General features: G+C 41.0%; 2 long non-coding RNA genes across 3 annotated transcripts; one reads left to right on the top strand and one right to left on the bottom strand.

The window, feature by feature from the left end:
• The first annotated feature begins 2,661 nt into the window (after positions 1-2,661).
• On the top strand, positions 2,662-12,320 carry LOC122975005. Of its 2 annotated transcripts, none has more exons than XR_006400535.1 (2): positions 2,662-2,958; positions 9,147-12,320. It is a non-coding gene; the product is annotated as an uncharacterized LOC122975005 (long non-coding RNA). The 2 variants fall into 2 exon arrangements; XR_006400536.1 differs by lacking the exon at positions 2,662-2,958 and adding an exon at positions 6,846-7,618.
• Positions 12,321-12,588: 268 nt separating this feature from the next.
• LOC122974986 lies at positions 12,589-16,454 on the bottom strand. Its single transcript, XR_006400522.1, has 3 exons — positions 15,868-16,454; positions 13,571-15,562; positions 12,589-13,318 (listed from the first exon to the last, which is right to left on the bottom strand). It is a non-coding gene; the product is annotated as an uncharacterized LOC122974986 (long non-coding RNA).
• Between the last annotated feature and the right edge of the window lie 407 nt (positions 16,455-16,861).

Consider the following 16,861-nt stretch of genomic DNA (forward strand, 5'->3'; position numbering starts at 1 on the left):
ATCTGTAGCTGAAGCAACACGTTACAGTACGACGTGTGAGAAGCTGTTTGACATGAAGCTTTAGGTTGTATTTCAGTGCAACAACAGGTGAAACAGTGACTTGAAGAAAAAGTGAGTGTTTGCATACACACCCACATGTATGCAGAACCACAAACACAAACACACACCTACACGTGTTCGCTGCTGACGTCTTGTGTTTTGTCCTGCCTGCCTCTCTGTTCTGACCTATTTGCGTGTCCGTGAAACTATGTGGGCTCGCTTCATAAACACGCTGTAACAGGAGGGCGTGGCCGATTGGGCGCGCCGACCAGAGAGCGACCGCAGGGCAGGCTGGTGATTGAGGCACATGATGGGAAATGCAGAGAAGCCACGGGCGCGGCTGAAATCTGCTCCTTAAATATAGACCTGACAGTGTGAAGACGACTGCGGAGGCTGCTTGTTTACATTGAACATCAGAAGAAGAAGAAGAAGAAGAAGCACTCGCAGACCACAATGTTGTTTATTCAATCACTGAAGTCCAGAAGTGTCTGAATAGCAGAACTCTGCAGATGGAAACCACCAACAAAGTAGCACAGAGTGAAATTTGTTTTCTTTTAAAGTCATGGAAGTGCTCAGATTTATAGAAACTTCTCACCAAAGTGGAAACCTTGTAGAGAAACAGCAAACTATGGGCACTTAGAATCAAGTGAGTAATAAACGCAATGAAAACAAACATGAAGCTGCTCTTATGTGAAATTTAAAGTCTCTCTCGTAGCAGCCAAAGTATCAAACAAAGCTCAGATGAACCCAGAATGATGTGCACGAGTTTGTTTCTCTGATTTCACCTTAAATCTCAGTTTAACACGTGAACCTACGACCAGGATTTATGACATCACAACTCGTTTGGAGCCAATCGTGGTCCAGTATGTGGAAACTTGAAGCCTCCAGTGAACACTGAGAAAGACATCTGGTGTGATTCTGGATTTTTACACGATGGAGAGTTTTTAACAGAGTATTTTATATGTCTTAAAACATGTCCAGAGTAGATTAAGATAGACGGACAGATACACTTTAAAACAGACTGCACAGCTAGTTTATGCTGATTGTTTTTGGTCTGAAGGCGGGAAATTAATCACCAACATGACTGTACAACCAACTATCATCACTGCATGTTGATAAAAACACAAAAACATTTTAATTAAGCAAGATAATTCATCATATTAAATAGTTTTGCACCTTCTTTTTTAAATGTTTGGTTAAAGTTGTTGGTGTGTCGCTGATCTGAAAACTTCTTGTTGAGGCGTTTAAAGACACTCGGACATCTGAGATTTAAGAGAGTTATTTTAAATGTCTTTTAAACGGTGCCTGTGTTTGTATATTGTTTATCTTTCCAACAACAACATTCATCAGTAAAATGATTTTAGGGAGCTAAATGAAGGCATCAACACAGAAAGTTTTTCTGCATTTCTACATGATGACAGAGTTGTGAAGTGTGAGGAGTTTTTCTTCATTCTGTATTTACGTTTCAATTATTTCTTTAATTGATCTCCTCGATGTTACTGAATACAGAAACTCTTCTAGATAATTAAGATCTTACAGGTAGGGATGCACGATATTATCGGCACGTCATCGGTATCGGCCGATATAAGCTCTAAAATGAAATATCAGCATCAGCCCGAAATGAACATTTTCTGCTGATTATGAGAGGCCGATATGTCGCCTTCTCCTCCGCCGCCTGACTGTGCTTCCCTCCACCGACTGTTTCACCCTGACGGTCCCGGTGCCTACCCTGCAGGCTGCACTTCACTCAGCTGCCCGTCAGACCAGCTGCTTCTTCTAGCGGAGGCTAGCTGGAGGCTAGCTGGCTGTGCTTCTCTCCGGTCATGCTGCGGCTAACGCTCCGCTAGCCTCTCAGCTAACGTTAGCCCCGGCTCTCCATGTGGATCCAATCAGAGCACCGAGTCCCGGTTTGTTATTCAGGTTAAAGCGGGAAGAAGCAGCGGGTCTGACGGGTAGCTGATTGAAGTGCAGCCTGCGGAGGAAACACCGGGAACGTCAGAGGGAAACAGTCAGCGGAGGAGCTGCTACTATGATCGGCTGCACAGATAGGAAACACCTCGGCTGACAGGATGTACCACTCTGTTTGGGGGGGAAAAAACTTCTTCTTTTTGGTTTATAATGGCGGTTGGCAACCAGTGTATTAGGTGCATTAGCACCACCTTCTGCTCCGGAGTGTGGACCAGAGATTAAATCCTACACATTAATCCTGTCTGTCTAATAAACTCAATGAAAACTCTACTGCTGCTCCCACTTGGCAGGTTCATTAAAGTTTTAATGCTGAGCTCCTGAACTCCAGTCTTCCTCAGTTCTTCCTTCATATATTGTCTTTCTTGATCATATTTAGTACAATCTATGCTTGCATGTGTAATACTGTAAAAAAATATGTGCATATATCGGCATCAGCAATCGGCCACAATGAGTTGGAAATATCGACATATCGGATATCGGCAAAAAATCCAATATCGTGCATTCCTACTTACATGTTTATATTCCGCTGCTGTTGCTATGGAGAAGAAGCCATGTGCGCATTTCAGAGCGTAATGAATTCAAAACGCGTCGTCGCTTAAGTTGTAAACAAAACGTGTCGCCATGGTTACCGAATTCACTCAAAGTGACCCAGAAATTAAAAGCGAACTGATTTAATCTGCAGGTAATAAAATCAGTTTTCTCATCACGATAAACTTCATCTGACATGTGACCAAATTTAAGCTCCGTGATTGGCTGTTTCTTACTGAAATATACAAGAATCAGATATTTTCTAACGCAGTCGTTCCATCTTTTATACGGATGATTTAACCAGGAGAGTTTTCATGTGATCCGAACTGTAGAAGAGTCACAAAATGAACAAGATTTTTTACAATCAGGTGTCTGAAACAGCTCCTCCCTCCTCACAACTCTGCAGCACAATACGAGAAAAAGGTGAGTGAACGTCGACTGTGATGGATGATCTCTCTGCGAGTTTATTGTCATATAAAATGAAGAGAAACAGCTGCTTGGAAACGAGTCTGAAAGCTGAGAGCGTTTTATAAAAAGCTTCTGCAGATACTGTTTGTAAAGTGTTCAGGGTTTGTAGTTAATCAGCTAAAATATGCAAAAACTGTCGATATGCTCCTTTAAACTTCTCCGTCTTGCTCCATTTCACATCAGCCTGGCTCAGTGGCTGACTGGCTGAATAATGCATTGTGGGTAATAGGAGCTCTGTGGTATTTCCATTGAAGCAGAAAGTTCCCCATCTTCCTCACACACACACACACACACACACACACACACACACACACAGCTAACAACTCTCCTGGCGCAGCTCGCCGGCGGATAATCAAGAGGAAAAGCATCAGCGAGCCGACTGTGTGAGGTTCACTGAGATCAAGGGATGAATTTAAAAAAAAAAAAAAAAAAAAAAAAAAATATGAATCTCTTCGCCGTGTTTGAAGGAGCCAAAAAGCAAGAAAGATGTCTGACGACCACAGACTGGCGCACGTTTATCTGCTCACACTGGTGAAAATATCAACTATTCAGAAATAAGAAATAAGAAATAAGACGTGTTTCCAGCTCAAATCACAACCGGATGTCAATGCTGAAACCCTCCCGACTGTTAACTATACATATAAAACTCACGTTGACGTTATATCTATTATTTCTGACTCCAAAAAAGGGAGGATTCAATGAGACTTCTCCTCATGAAAGATGTAAAATAAGAAAGAAAAAGACAGATAAAAGAGTAACATACTCCACTGACTAGCTTTAGTTGCCTAAATTAAACCAGAAACTCTTACCTCAAAGTTTTTCACTTCATGATTCCCCTAAATTCCCCCCCCAAAAAAAGTCACTCATCAGCTCCTGGAGAACATGTCTAGACTTGTATTCATGCTTTGTTTACATGTAAGCAGAAGAACAAAGCACCGTGTGATTGTCAGTTAAACCGTCTTGTGCTGTTTGACCTCCTTCGGCTGCTGTTTGATTCCAGGAGAAAGACGAACGCAGGAAAATATGAAATGAGTCACATTTTTTTCCTCCGTTTAACCAAAACATGCAGTTCAAGCAGTCAGTCAGTCAGTCAGTCAGTCAGCAGGACTCCAGTGGAAACTGCAGCTTTTTGTTCCTGCACGTCGGCCAAGTGGGTCACACATGGAACGTTTACAGGACAGTCTTGACAGTTTCCATCCCTTTAATTTTTCTACATATTTGGCCAAAAAAAAAAAAAAACTCTCTGAAGGATCTTTCACTCACAGTCGCACAGCAGAGAAAAATAACTTGAGAGCTCAGCAAAAGACAAACCAGTAGACAGAAAATGATGTCTTTCATATTTTGTGAGTTCAGGAACAAAACACACACACACACACACACACACAGAGTCTCTTACAGTAAGGTCTGATCATATCAGCTCTCAAAACAATTTCACAACAAAATCAAATCATTTCAGTGGAATCGCAGCAGATGTTCATGCTAAGTTGTTACTTGAGTGTGGTCTCGGTCTGAAGAGGTTTTTAATGATCTTGGGGGAGTCTAGACTTAGACTTGACTCAGTCTCTGTCATAATACTTCAAGTGTGTCTTAAACCAACAGTCAGGAGCCCAAATGACCAGTGAAACATGTTTTTCTTGCTGTAATCATTCCTCCTGTTTATACTGACCATTAGAAGACCTGTAAATGTGTCAGATATCCACTTGATATGACTAACTCAGACTGATGAAGCTGAATAGAAGCTTCACATCTACTTTTAAATGACTGTGTGGACACACTGTGGATTTTGGCCTCCATCACTGACATTGAAAGCACATTTGAAGGATCTTTTAATATCCAGTATGAACAGGTGGAATGATTACAGCGAGGAAAACCTCTTTCACTGCTCATATGGACACCTGACTGATGGTTTAAGACACATTTGAACTATTGTAAACTTGTCCTTTAAATCTCTGGTTTCTCTTCTCTGTGCTGCTGTTTCTGTCTCTGAAATCAAAATAATGTGTTTAATTAACACACAACAAACCTTGCAGCATGTATTATTCCAGTGTATTCCTGCACAGAGGGGGGGGGGGGGGGGGGGGGGTGTTAACAACAGTTAATTTCTGCCTCGGGGGCTTCCGAGCAAGTTAATCCGGCTGAGCAACCCGAATAACCAACTGCTCTAAACTGCTGACTAGCCTCTTTATTTCAGGATTATAAACTGTAGCTCAACCCTCTGCTGCTCGCTTCATGCTGAGTCAGAAACTTGACGGTTACGAATCACCTTCACAGGCTGAATTTGGGGTCTCCGGTTGTTTTCTCCAGATGTTTTCTGCACAGTTTGGAAGATGGGCGCGACAGGCCGAGAGGTTTGGAAGAACAATTCAAACGAAGACGAAGAGTCAACAGCTATGCTACTTAGGCAAAGCTTAATGCTAACACATCATATTTTAGGATGTTAACATTTACTAATCAGCAGTAAACAAAACTACAGCTGACCAGATGGTGGCGCTAGATTACAAGTCAAAGAATCACCAAATTTATTACAACTCATCTGGACGTTGATATGAATATTGGCGCCAAATTTCATTTCAATCCATCCAACAGTTTCAGAGACATTTCATTTGAAACCTGTCAGTATCATAGTGGCGTTAAAAGAAAATTCAAAGGATCATGAAACTCAGGAGGATTCATCTTCTGATGACCATTAAGATCTTTACAAAATGTCACAGCAATCCAGCCGATAGTTGTGGAGATATTATCCCGTACAGCCTCGCTGTTAGCATGCTAAAGACAGTGACGATTATCTGTTGGATTGTGGCATGAAGTGGACTGAAACCTCATTTAGCTGCTTTACACGCCATCCACCACCTCCACCTTCACAGTTTTAGTTCACACTTTTATATGTTAAAGTGGCTAATAATTAATATTTTCAATAACTCCACAGTCTGATCTATACAGTAACAGTGTTGGTTGTGGCTCGTAGTGATGAACCTACAGAGAATCATCAGAGACTCTGCAGCTCCTCTCGGCTTCACGGAGCTTTATAGTGAGTTTCAGCTCATTGTTTATCTGTCCGGCTGCAACTTTACTGTTCTGGTTCACTCTCAGCGCTCTATTAGCGTTGTTTTCGGAGAAAAAGCTGTAAAAAGCCGCTGTACACTACCTGCTCAGCACCAAATGGCAAACAGACACAGTTAGCTGTAGACTAGCTGGTGAACATAGTGGAGCATTTAGTAGCTAAAGAGCCAGATATTTCCATGGATGTATAAAGAGAACCGGATACAGGAAGAGCGCCAGGCTTTGAAGCAAATTTGACATAGCGGCCAAACCATGTAATTACAACGTCACGTGATGCACACTGACCCAAAAAGACTTTTTCCCATAGACTTACATTGTGAAAGAGACGTCTGTAAATCAGCGGATTAATTTTTCTGAGCGTCACAACCTCCGCGGAATGACTCGTCTCACTATCAGAATTAAATCCGTTCGGTTCGATCACATTTCAGAAGCCTAGAAGAGCCGCATGATTGAATTGTTTCATCCCTACTCAAGTTAGCCGGAGGGCTAAAGTGGAAGTAGCCGACTCGGCCAGCGAAAGTCACTAGTGCGCATGCTCTATGGGCCGCACGATGCGGAAGATCCGGGTACTTTCACACCAGGAAGTCGATTTTTATTTTTGCTTCATGCGCCACTGGGCAATTTTCATAGGAATGAACGGGGCCCCGCCTCCGACGCCATATCCAGTTCTCTTTATACATCCATGGATATTTCCCTCAGGAGTTGGTAGAGAGTAAAAACAGAGCTAAAAGAGAGTGAATACTGGACTCACATTCACCAGGTGGACAGAAACACGACTCCACATGAATGATAATGTGATGGAAACTAGTGGACAAAACATCAGTTTAATGCAGCTTTAAGAATAAACTACTTAATGTAACTTGTGACCTGCTGTCGTAATTCCAACGTAATTCTGTGGATACGAGGAGTGAATAAACATCCCTGTCTGTTAAAAAGAGAGGAATGAAGCTAATTTGGTTTATCAAATGCATTTAGAAAGAAACTTAATACTGTCACAATTAGATCACATTTCATCCTGAGGAGCCTTCAATCCATCCAGTTGTTGTTTAACTATTTCAGTTGACAGACTGATACTGTCGTCCATAAATATCTTTATTAATATTTAGATTTAAGGGATTGAGAATGTAGGTAACTGAGCAAAAATCATCTTGTTGTTTCCTCTCCTCCGAGCTGCTGACGAGGTTCCTTCTCTCTGACGCTGAGCTGCATCTGAGCGCCACGTATTTTTGTTTTTTGTTTTTTTGGTTTTTTTTGCCTCAGCAACTGGATCCTGTGAGAGAAGCCGAGCCGTCGTTTCACATGGTGTCGGGTCTCCACCATATTGAATCCGAATGGGAACGGCAGTGTTGGTTTACGCTCCTTCCTTCAATAGCGGTGGGACAATGGGAGCGGGACAGGCGAGAGGCCCGGACCGCCCTGGACACACACACACACACACACACACAGGCCAGACAGACAGACAGAGCATTGAAGAGGATGAGGATCCATCAGAAAGCAGCGCCGGTTACAGGGAGAGTCTCGGGTTCGGTGTCTGGAGAAAAAAAAAAGGCTCCTGGTCGGTAACAGTAGACAGGAAGCTTTGTGGAACGTGCGACGTCTTTATGCATCAGAACAAACTGCTGCAGTGTGGAGCTGCAGGAAGGTCGACGTCTGACAAGTTCACAGAAAACTGAAATGGGAATGTTGTGCCACCATGACAAAAACATACATTCATTTTATAATCTTTATCATTATATCGAGAAGAGAAAAAACACTTGTTATATTATTCAGCAGCTCATGAAGAAAGTATGATATTAACTGCAACTGGACCTCATATTATGACAAATGACAGACGGGTAGAAACAGGATGAAATAAAGGAACTTAATATTCTAGAGATAATTACTGTGAGTTTCACTGTTAATGAGAACCTGCTAAAATACAGACCGACACAGTTTTTATGTCCAGATTTAATATTTTAGATACATTTAAAGTATTTGTTCCACAGCAGCCTGAACTAGATGGGGTTGTTTTACGTTATTGTCTAGTCTGCGTCTCTATCGTAGAAAGAACGAAGCCCGTGTTTGTCACAATAAAAGCATCTACTGTTATAAGAAAAAATTACCATTATAACGAATTTCATAATAAGATAGTACATTATAAATTATCTTATAATAACAAGAAAATAATACATTTTAATTCCAAAACTTTCTCGTTATAATGTGATCATTTTTCCTGTTATAACGAGAAAAGGTTTCTCGTTATAACGAGCGATACGCTGCCATAGAAAGTGTCTCAATGTAATGAGTTGATTTGATTCATAAATGCTGTAAATGCAACCTGATCTACCAGATTCTTGCAAACTGTTCAATGGTCATTTTTTTAACATCTTTCTTTCTAATGTCTGTATTGTGCAAGTTACGGTTTAAAATAGACTAAGAGTTTCATGCTAGAGTCTCTGCACAGGAGTGTTTTATAGGCTAACATGCTAACGTGATGTTTTGCAGGTATAATGTTAACTGTAACTGAGTTTAGCTAACGTTTGCTAATTAGCGCTAAATACAAAGTACAGCTGAGGCTGAAGGGAACGTCATGGTGTTTGGTTTGCAGGTATTTGGTCATAAACCAAAGTATTGGATACATTTAGGAATAAAAGTTTTAGAGCTGAAACGATTAATAAATTAATCGAGTTGTTGATCAACAGTAGAATTATTCACCAACTATTTTGATAATCAATTAAATGTTTAGGTGCAGTTGTTGGTTTTAACATCTTCAGTTTATGGATTTGCTGCTTATGTCTGTTTTTATATCATTGTAAACTGAATATTTCTGTTAATACTAATCCATTAATTGAGAAAATAATCACTAACTGCAGCCTTAAAAAGTTTTTACAATTCATCCTCTGGAGAACATGAATGTGTTCAGTCCATCCGATAGTTGTTGAGATATTTCGATAAGAGGAAAAGTCAAAAGTCATTACGTGGTTTGGGAAACATTGTGTTAGTTAAACTTCCTGTAAAAACTGCATTTTGGTTGAAATTCTACAAGGTCAGGTGAGTAATAAACAATCCAGACATGAGTTTCTGATGTTTTTCTGGCTTTGCAGTGAGCGCAGATACAGATCGGTGTAGGGAAGACGGATACGAGCAGAGAGAAGTGGTGATGACCTCTTTCTCCGTTGCCTTTTCCTGTAATTGTCCACCATTGATTAAAGACAGAAACCTCCGAGTGAACAAACCGAGGTGGAGGAGGAGGAGCAGCTGGTCACCTGCTGTCAGGGTGGCAATGGCAGGAAATCCACCATAAACACTCGCTCTGTTTTCAGCGGCGGCTTCGCTCGGTGCTTCTCATCCCAGAGGACCTCCAGACTGATTGGAAAAAGCTTTTTTTTTCCAGATGCTTCAAACAAACCATTCATCCCGACAACAATGAGGTCATCCACTATTCTGGCTCTCCAAACAGGAATCCCTAAACAAAGTTTGGTTGGTTCATGTTTGGCCGCAGCGTTGTGTGTGTTCACTGGTGTGTGAACTATTATGGAAGGACATGAATGGGAGTTTGTAAATTGGACGGCGATGGCCCTCCACCTCCCCCCGCTGAAGTGACATCAGCCGAGAGCAGGAAGGCTTTGAAACCGAGCGAGGACAGAGAGGACATTTAGCTCCCTGGTTTTTTAAAAAAAACATCTTACTGCAATCTGGGTGTTTTTCTCCTAAATATAAAGTTTCCATGGACACTGAGTGCCTCCTTAACATCAGGCCTTTTAAACTTTTTAAAGCTACACTGCTCTGTTTACAATGTACGACTGAAAAAAGGGGGAAAAAAATCTTTCCTTTAATTCCTCCATTTGTTTTTCTCCCAGCATTTCAGTCAAGGAGAAACATTTCTACAAGCCGTCTGCAGAGACACTCGCTGCTAAGATAATAATTCATTTATTGATCAATTAATCATAGTGAATAAACAGTGATGAATATGCTGTTATTGCAGCAGAGTTCAGCAAAACATCACCAGACTTGTTTTTATTTGTGGCTACATGCTAAATGTTGTACAGCTTCCCAAAACAGAGAAGAAGTGTGTGTTTATTGATGTTGTTGTTGTTGTTGTGAGACCAAAAAATATAAAGAAAGATACTCTTTGTGCAAAGAGTTTGGAGGCTCGTGTGTAGTTTTATTGCTTTTCCAAACACAAAATAGAGTAAACATGAGGAATGAATGAACTGTGTCAGTCTGCTGTAACGTTAGCATGTCTGTCCTGTTACCTACAGTAATAACTGGTCTTTGCATCATTGTGTATTATGCAGCGCTTTGTACAGGTTTCTCTTTCTTTCTTTTTCTTATAAGTCAGTTAACATTAAAAACCTTAACCTTAAAAAAGAGGCAAAGATTTCAACCAACTCACAGATTTAAAATGAATCAGCTACTAAGCTACAGCTGATGAAATGTTGACCTGTCAGTTAGCATCACCGATTAAAAGAAGAATATCATTTTGGTCTAAACTGCATACAGAGCTGAAGTCTTCCTGTCTTCATGAAAACATGAAACATATTCCTGGAGTTTATTTTCAATATTCTCATAGTGTTCAGCTCCACGACAGACGCTACTGTCAGAAATTTAAACCTTTATTATTTTAATAAAGTTAAAAAACATTTTCGTTGTGTGCACAGAAAAAACCACAGCTCCCATTAAAAGAACTACTGATGCAGCAGTGCAGATACTTTCATCACCATAACTCGGTTTCGTCCATATCTATAAAACTCCCCGACGCTTCCTCCTGCATCACTGTTGCTGTTTGTATCTGTAATCTGAGCTGTGTAAAGACGTCTAACAGTCCTGCTGTAATTACAGACACGACTGAACTCACCGCCGCCCTGCGCTCGCTCATGGACTCGTCTCCTCTGTCGAACCCTGATGTTTAGCAAACATTCATGTCATATCAGAGTAACTGTAAGTTTCTGACTTGTAAATATTGTTCACATCAACCTCCAAGTTATAATTATAAGTGGGAAACTCCTGAAAGCTCCAAATATATCCGATTTGGTGCTTAATAATACGGAAGTGCCTGAAAACCCATCAGATATGGACGCCTCCCGTCAACCACAGTCAACTTAATTAAACCCAAATTTATTGGATATAATATTTTTGTCAATGCTCAGTATTTTAAACCCTCATACGACCAACTCAATTATCAAAAAACCTTCCTGAGTTGTCGGATAATGTAAACACTCAGGTCGTTAACATGGGAATCTTTCCGATCTTTCGCAACCATCCAACGCAACATCAGCCTGTGAGCATCTATCGCTTATGGGAAACAATGTTCATCACAGGCCGCTCAAAAACATAAATATTGAATGGTATTTAAAAAAACCTCCCATTCTTATCTAAACATAAGCAAGTGACATGATGTACTGTTGAGAAAGGTTCTGATCCAAGAAGATTTTTTTAACTTCTGGAACAGAACCTGGAAGTTCTGGTTTCACTTTGACTCTCTATAGAGTTGCATCTATCTCACATCAGCTCTTTTGTATCTCCAGATGAAGACCACATTTCCCATCAGCCCCGTTATTTCCTGATGACCATAAGTTGTTTCTTTGACCGTCGACCTTTCAGTGCTTCCAGACTGGTTGCTGCTAGATCGGATGAGCTGGAGGGATAATTTGCGACACGCTGGCAACATTTTAACCTAAACTGTAACCTCGCGAGAGATCGTCCCTCCGTCCCATCCAACCTAGCATTTACCTTCCTGAATCCTCAGCAGGAAGTCTGAAAGATGTAAAACGGCGCCCTCTCTCTGCTCTGTGTTGTAAAGCAGTCTGCAGGATTTCCCTCCAAAATCTGACCTGCTGGATTAGCTATGACATAATTTGTTTATGATGATATCTAAATGGTGATCTGATCAATGGTGATGTGGAAACACTTGATGAATCACCTTAATTTGCCTTCAGTTTCCTCATCGTCTCATTGCCTCTGTCCTATTAATAGCTCACTGCTGAGTACAGTTCAACAGTTAGGAAAACAGTGACTAACACATAATTGCCTGGCCCAGCTCTGGAAATCTGGTGACACATGAAAGCCTTTCCCGCGGCGGGCATTCACCCATAACCCCTTGCTCTTGGCATGATAACAGTGTTTACCGCTGATGTCATGCAATGAGGCGACAACTCATCGTCACCGGGGTCGGTGGCCCGAGAAGCTGCGTGGTGGCGGTTAAAGGTTCATTTGCGAAACACCGTTTCAAGGAAGAAATGTAATATAATAATAGTTTATTAATTAATGAATAACTTGTTTCACCAGAAAAAATAGTAAGAACTGTTTATACTGAGTGAGTCTAATCTGCTTTAGTTTAGCTTTAAGGTTAAACAAGTAAACCAACATAATCTCAACAGCTATTGGCCAGATTTTAATTAAATTTACTCAGAGGACCTTTGTTCTAGTTCCAGTTATATTAAAATCTAATGGGCAGATTATAATAATATAATTAAATGTCTTGATCACATTCCCAAGAAGGAATGGATGCCGTAGCGTCCAGGTGGCGCTATAGAGGCTTTTAGACTTGACTTTCCTCACTTTGCATGTTTCTCGTCAGCTGCTTTCTCTGCCAAGTCTCCCCATAATGTTTATGATATATATATCAGTATATATCTTTAGCTCATAATTTGAAAACAGGAGCTGTGTTGTTGTCATGTGTAAATATGAGCGGATCACGGATCAAGACTATAAAACTGCTTATTAAAGCTATGCAGACGACACACAAATGTTACTGTTGTTACTTTACTGTGTCTTCAGAGAAAACACAACCACGCAGAAACACTGTGCTAGCTAGTTTACAGCTAAAGTACAGTTGGTATTTTGGCTGTTTGGGGTGAATAAACACAAACGATCCAGTGGTCAAATATGTGTCACTGATGTGAGATGAAAATTTGCTTCTTTCTGTCTGAACACAGTTAAACTCACTGTGAACTCAGTGAAAGTCTAGAGAATTCTGTATGAATTAATTTAGTGTTTCCATGTGCTGTAGTTTCACTTTCTCAGATAAAATAGTTTCTCAGGTTTCCAGTTCAGTGAGCTCTGAGTCACCATGTTCCAGCGAGGAGGTTTTTATTGTCCTCTGCTGATCTTCAAGGAACAGACCATTCATATTTGTTCTTGGCTCTCGGCCCTCATTGTAGTGAAGACGGAGGAGGTTTGTTTTGGCAGGGCGACTCAAACATTTTTGGCCTCCTACCAAGCAGCTCTCACCTCATCTGCTGTGCTCCAATCGCCTGCTTCACCTGGTTCTGTGCTGAAGGAAACAGGAAGTCAGACAGGTCAGGACCAAGGTCAGTCACAGCGGTCACTATATGCTCACCGACAAGACTTTAAAAGTGCTGCGTTTCAAAATGACACGCAATAAATTGTACATACGAAGCAGTATGCAAAGTTAAAGATTCATTTTTTTCAAAGTAAAAGAATTTTTTTTTTAAAAAAAACATCTTGCAAAGTTTAAAAGGTTTAATTTTAACTTTTCAAGTGTACAGTAGAAAATGTTACTCACCACAAACTAACATCCTGTCAATCACCCTGAAAGCCATAGAAACCAGGTAACGGCAAACTAAACACACCAGTAAACACTGCTAGCACCCTAGCAACGTAGCAGTCAACCATCTAGTAAACAAATGTGACACATCATCAACTAGTTATCATTCATCTGCCACATCCTTAACACTTAGCGGTGTCTCAACAGATAGCAACACTTTATCTTCCTCTTTGCAAAGGCCAAGTGGTGACTAATGTGTGTAGCAACAAGTCCCAATTACACAAATTGGGAGTTTAAGTCAGAATAATTGTTGTGATGTGTTTTCAGCGACATTAAATAGCAGTTAAGTTAATGAGACTCTTCCTGGTTTTGAAGTCTGGACTTGTGCAGCTTCACATTGTTGTTTAACAGAATGAGGGCAGGTTTCCTGTCTGGATGCCTCGGGTGTCAGCGGCTGATGAACGAGCAACATGTTTGGAAACTAACTCTTGGTGTGCAGTGAGGTCATGTGGTTCCTCTGCCAAGTCAGCAGTCAGCCGGCTGATTCGGCCTCGTCCTCGCCGTGAAAAAACGCCGCTCGCTGATGAGATCAGAGGTTACATAACCCGAGTCATCACTTGATCTCCTCTGTGAAGTGAGATGACACTGCGGCTCGTCGCCAAGCAGAGTGACAATACAGAGCGGTTAATGCTGACAGCAGAGAGGAAAACCTCCCTCCTCCTCCTCCTCCTCCTCCTCCTCTGAAGCTGAAAACACTAATCCTCTCTGTCTCTCTGTTCACCTCGCCTCCTCTCTGTCCTGCTTTCTTTCTCTTTTTATAGTCAGGATTCAACCAGCGCCAACACCCCGCTGATGAACTCAGTGCGTCCTGTTTTCTTTTATCTGTAAGGCTGTATTATCTTTTTACAGTGCGTCATCACACTGACTTTATTGCATTATTTTATTCACATTTCAGTCAGTATTTGGTGTCTTTTAGACTTTGAGATTTGGACTAGACGTTAAAATTCTGCAGGCATAAACAGTGATTGAAACTCGCCGCTGTTACATGAGAAACATTTGTGAAAACTTGTGTGCAAATCTCATCACACCTTGTTGCATCAGCAGTGGAAAGTAAATTTACTCAAATCTGTGGTTAAGTATAATTTTGAGGTACTTGTGCTTTACTTTTACTTTTATTCTTCTACTCCACTGCATTTATCTGACAGCTGAAGTCACCAGTTATTTTCCAGGATAAGACATTGTATTAAAACCTATATGATAAGCTTATAAATTACAACACATTGTTAAAGATTAAACCAGTCATTTCCAATGTTTTTGGCTTGTGACCCCTTGTAAAAAAGCAGTTGTGTCATTTTTCAGATGTCTCTTAGTTGTTAGTAGTTCTAAACTTCAAACACATGGTTTAATTTCAGTAAATGTTCAAATTATCCAGAATTTCACTAAAAAGCAAAGAGAACAAACCAACAATGAATTATTGGAACAATTGAACAATGAAGTTATTGCCAAAGCATTAATATATCAGAATATAACAAATACACTTTAAACAGAATGATCCATGAGGACATACAGTATACACACAAACACAACTCTCTCTCTCTCTCTCTTTGCCTCCTCCAATCAGAGCACTGAGTCATGGGGTTGCACAATAGCCGAGCTGCGTAATCACATAACGCCGGCTTATCTGTCTCGCCAAGGGCACCCAGTGTACTCTGACCCACTGTGTGTGTGTGTGTGTGTGTGTGTGTGTGTGTGTGTGTGCAGAGTTAAGCAGTCTGAGTGCAGATGCATTAGGAGGAAGTGAAGTGGAGTGAAAAACAGGCTGTAGAGGTGCCGTAGAGCAGGTATACCATCAAATCAGATCACATCCAGGTAGACAGTAAAACATATCAGTCTGGTAGAGAACAAGCACATAAACCTTGATGTTTAGAGGCTGGAGCACTTTGACGGTTCTGCAGCGCTGATTTTATTTCTTAAGCTGACATTTCGGCAACATTTTGCCTTTTTCAGAACCTGCAAGACAAAACTAAATCACATATTTGTATATAAGAAGCTTCCAGAGCAGCCATATGTTCAAGCCATCATGTTCAACATTATGATCCTGTATGAATGAATCACTGAATTTTTATTTTCACGTCATATCATCAAAAATGATCCATGGGATTATATGACATGCAATAATACAACATATAAATAACAATTCATGTATATATACATTTTTCATTGCTTTCAGAAGTTATGTCCCCTCATTGGCTCATATTTAAGACATTTTAGACATCTGTCCAACGCTTTAGTGCAGAGACATTTACCTCGATTACCTTTAACTGTGGATATTCCTGCTCTCCGGAGGATGGACCTTCTGTAATTGTCTGTAACAGACATGGACATTCAGCAGGACAAAGCCCAAAGTCTCCCCAGGAGGGCGCCGGAGAACCCGACCTCCTCAACTGCAACAGCCACGGCTTGAAATTGAAGCCAATGTGGAAGTCCCTTAAAGTGCGACACTGATGGTCTCTAGATGCTGGCTCCAATAGACTCCCAATCAAAAAGCATCAACTTCTCATGAAATACATGTTTTTTAACAAGCGGTTATGGTCTCAGTCTCTAAATTCTGGCCCTCTAATAAGTGTGCTGGTGGTCATTTTGGAAATTATTGCTGCTATAATAAGATACAGTATAAAGATGAATAGTGGCTTTGATGTCTGCCATGTGGTTGTTGATTGACAGCTGTGATTGACAGTTCTGGCTCCGGGACTCACACTGAATCAGACTATTGTTGCAATATTTCACTAAATTTAATGTTACTTGATAACGATACCTGCCATGTTAGCGCTCTGTATTCCCAGTAAGCTAGCGTTAGCTTCGGTCTGAGGTAGCGGGGCGTGTTTCCAGAGCGTGAAAGGCAACACCCCACACTCCTTATCCGGAAGGTCGTGACCAGGTGGCACCGACCATAAGCTGCAACTCTGGGCTTTGAACTGGAAACCAACTGGTGACGCTACAACACAATCACATCCACCTATCGTGCGTATGCAAAAGCACCCCTGGGAACATCCGACCACGCATCGATCCACTTGGTTCCTACTTGCAACCAAAACTGTTAAAAACTGGTCAAATGATACAAGTGAAACACTAAGAGGCTGCTTTGAATGAGTCATGTGAAAACCTGGATGAATACACAGACACAGTGACATCATACATGGACTTTTGCAAGAACATCTGCATACCTATTAAATCTGTGGCGTAATTTGGTAACAATAATAAACCCCGGTTCTCACGCAATCTAATTGAATTGAGAGAGAAAAATACTGC

This window comes from Thunnus albacares, chromosome 3, assembly GCF_914725855.1.
Source record: "Thunnus albacares chromosome 3, fThuAlb1.1, whole genome shotgun sequence".
NCBI classification, from domain to species: domain Eukaryota; kingdom Metazoa; phylum Chordata; class Actinopteri; order Scombriformes; family Scombridae; genus Thunnus; species Thunnus albacares.